This window comes from Macrobrachium nipponense, chromosome 9, assembly GCF_015104395.2.
Source record: "Macrobrachium nipponense isolate FS-2020 chromosome 9, ASM1510439v2, whole genome shotgun sequence".
Lineage (NCBI taxonomy): Eukaryota > Metazoa > Arthropoda > Malacostraca > Decapoda > Palaemonidae > Macrobrachium > Macrobrachium nipponense.
This window is the reverse complement of record NC_061110.1, coordinates 61,824,610-61,828,810: the sequence shown is the minus strand read 5'-3', so window position 1 is coordinate 61,828,810 and position 4,201 is coordinate 61,824,610.

The window sequence follows — 4,201 nt, the reverse complement described above, 5'->3', positions numbered from 1 at the left end:
GGATATGAAGGAGGGGCTCATTAGCCTTCTAAAAACTTGGCAGCACAAGAGTAGAGTGGCGTTCTACGATAACCCCGCAAAAATAATATAAACTATTTTCTTGAAGTGATAAATGTTTTTTTTTTTTTTTTTTAGAGGGAATAATATCTCTTATAAAAAAGAAGGAAACAGACGCCATGTAGGCTTTTCCAAGAAACTTTATATGCTTCTGAAAGCAAAATAATTGGTTAACAAACTTTAACTGCGTTTTTCTCAAAACATACATTTTCTACATTCAAATTCTAAAAACTCCCTTATTTATGAATGGATTTTAATAATCTAAAAAGCAATTGGAATAAAGATAGTGAGAGAACACATCGGCAAATTTATTTTTCTTTTTTTTCTCAAAAATTTTTTTTTGACCAATATCTAATACATAATTTTAGGGTATTTTTAATTGAATTTTTTAAAATATTTTTTTTAAATAGCACACATCACGTATTGGATTTCTGAGTTTGCCGTTTTATTAGATAGGTATTAAACTTTCTGCTATTACTTTGTTCTTTAAATTGAATGATAAATAAGGAAGGAGATACACTTTAAAAAACAAATAAAAAATGCTATGTTTTAAAGAAAAATATTTGTTAAAAAAAGAATTTTTATCTAATTCACCTGGAATTTTGTGTGCATCTTTAGTCAAACTAGAGGTACCACCTGTGCAAGTTTGAACGCCGTCACTCAAAATTAACCCCCGACCCCGCCAATACCCTTAACCTATGGTTACGTTTTTGCTTATTGATTTTATCGTGATTCCTTTTTTGTTATAATTTGTAACCCTTCCACTTGTATCCATATTTATTTTATTTTTTATATTTATTTATTTATATATATATATATATTGATAAATTAATGGTTGGCTTGAATATGTGGAAAAGTGTTCTAGCGGCGTACCGTATAAGGCTACTTGCGGTATCATTTCTACAGATACGAGATATGAATGATAAAGGTATTTAAAACAGCGAGAACCGCTATAATCCAGTTAGGATCCAGTATCACGAGTTGTAACTTGTAAGACATTGACACTTTCTTATTTATCTCTTATTCTACCAAACCGATTGACTGGGTGATAAAATATGGTATTTGTTTTCATAATGGAACAGAATTCACACACGAGTTAAGGAGATTATTATTGATTTACACCACCCGAGTCAGATTATTATTATGTGTTGAATTCCACGTTTACTGATTTAGCACTCATAAATATTCCTAATGCACTCAATTGCGGTGTTTGTTTTTAGTGCTATTAATTCTATATAACGTGTTAAGGAACTATTAACACTAAGAAGTGTTTATTCCCTCTGTCAGACTCGTAATTCTGTTAATAATTCTACGTATATTCTTTCAAGGATTGATTTGGCACAGGATAGGCTCTTAAACTGACAGGTATCTTAGTGTATCCCTTGCTTTCATGACACGTGTTACAATTAGTTATGTGCTTTTTATATCTGTAAGCATTGTAGGCCAGTAAAACAGTGATTTGGCTTTCTGTGTTATAATAGGGAACCCTGGATGACGGAATGCAACCAGTTTAGGACGATTGGTATAGAAGAGATTATTATTACTACCTGGTCGTTAGTCACCTGCTGTGTTCTTCGGGTTTTCCTCGTCACGGACCTACATATAATATTACATTTGATTACATAATTCTGATACACATACTTTAAATATACTTTTGCTTTAGGGTTTCTGCTCGAAGTGTTTATTGTTTGCTTAGCCGCTGACCCTGTTTCCGTTCGAAGTGTTTATTGTTTTGTTTATTGCTGTTGACTCTTGCTTTGTTCAGTTTGTAACAGTTCGGCGCTCTGACCCAGATATTCAATGCTCGCGATCTCTTGGGTTAAGGAATTTTTAACAATAGGCACGGATGTTTCTATATCTTTTAGTCTAATTAATGGTTCTTTGCAGTATGGTGCGGGATTGCGGGATAATGCGTTAGCTATGATAATTGCTTTCCCAGGTAGATATCTTATCTTGGCTCCAAAGACCTGAATGATCATTTGTCACCGAGTTCCTTTTGGATTGTGATTAAAGCCTTTGAAAAACTCGGTAAGTGACTCATGCTCAGTAAGGACTTTATCAGGATAGCCATAGATTATGAACTTAGAATGTACTAGTGAGTTAAAGATACCTAGCCCTTCCTTGCCTATTACTGTATATTTACTTTCAGAGGGCTTTAGTTTACATGAATAAAAAGCTATAGGAAAGAACTGTTTATCATATTACTGAAGTAGTACCCCTCTTACCCCTTGGTCTGAGGCGTCTGTTGCAATAAAAAAAAAAATTCCTTATTTAAATCAGGGATTTTTAAGTTAGGTGAGCTACATTATTCCGCTTTTAAGATATCGAACGCCTGTTGATCCATTTTAGACCATAACAAATCTACGCTCTTCTTCGTAAGATCTGTTAAAGGAGCGGTCATGATTGAAGAGTTACATATTTACATACGATTGTAATACCCACTAAAGCGCGAAAGTGCTGTATCCCCCTTTTACGTTAATAGGTACCAGAAGTTATGAATAGCCGACACCTTACCATGGACTACTTTAAGACCTTGACTAGACACATAAAACCTAGATAAACATGTTCGGTTTTTAAAAACTCACATTTAGATATTTTACTCTGAGATTATTTGTCTTTGTCTCTGTAGCACTAGCTCTAGTTTATGTGAATGTACTTCTAAGGTATTAGAAAAGATTACAAGACCAACCAATAGGCATGTAGGGTATCCCCTAAAAGTCTCCAAACACTATATTGTAATTGGGGCCCAACGTAAGCCGGAGGCATACGTAAAAATTGATAATGTCCCCTGAGTGTGCTGAAAACGGTGTATGAGGTACAATCACTTAGGTAATGGTATCTGGTAAAAGCTTTTAATTAAGTAAGTCCAAGCTGGTGAAAAATAATTTATTCTGGCGTTTGAGGGAAAAATTATATGGGCTATTTGATTTCCTAATGACTCCTATTACTAACATTTTTCAACTTCGTCATTTATCTCTATTTTGAAATTTCATTGAGAGTCTTTACGAAGGTACGTATATAGCTTTATGTTTGTCCTTAGACCGTATTTTGTTTTCAAAGACATCCGTTTTTCTCCCAGAGATCACTCGCTAGTGGAGAAACTTCCTGGTATTCAGATAAAAGATAAAAAAAAAGTTTCTGCTGGATCACCTCTGCTTGAATGACTTTACGGATATTACTTTAGATAGAGTATAAGGGAGATTCATCTACGACTGATTGGGCGGGATTAAAAATTAGCAACAATAAAAAATGCGATATTTATAACTTCCGTATCCACGATATGTATACGTTTGTGGATCACTAGATTTAACTTGTTGCTGCTAGTCAACCGTGTCTAGGGCTTTGTTCGCGGAAATTGTTATATTTCAGAGTGTCGGGAAGGATTAAAATTTCATTTCCCAGCAAAGTCTTTTTACATGCACTAAACGATTCGAGGGTGCATGCTTTTCGAGATTTGCATGCAAAAACTACGACTGCGGTTGTGGGAGAATTCTGTTGGGTCATTTGAACAATGTTACGATTTATGAGACAAATGTATAGTTCCTTTATATAAGTTATTATTTGATTAATTGTCTCTTTTTTGTTCAAACTAATTTTAATATGTTTGAAGATTTATAGGATTTTCCTTTGATAAACATGCCTTATTTTGCAGGAGGATAGATACAGATCAATGTTTTTTATAACTATAGAGGTATCTGTAAGCGCTCGCTTATCTGGACTTCTCATTAGGGAAGTTCGAACAACAGACGGTGAGTCCGTAAATACAGGATATTACGTGTACTAAAGAAATAAAACAAGATATTCTAATTTTTACGGCGCGTACAGTCGGGCTTAATCCACCACTACTTAATAATAACTTATATGATTAAAAAAAAAACGATAAACCTGCTCTGATTACTTGATACGGTCGTGTGATTCATAGGAAAAATCCTTTTAATTCAAAAAGATATTGGCATGTATGATCCAACATCGCTTTTCCTCACTCTGCTAGAGTCGCTTATTGTGTGGAATTTGCTTTGCTTTGAAAACTTCGGCAGCTTTGACTGACCTTGACCGCTGACTAGGTGACACAGTAACCGAGTTTGCTTTGTTTGATTCTGATATTTAGGGCTACTGTTTACCATCGGCAACGTATTGTGTGTTT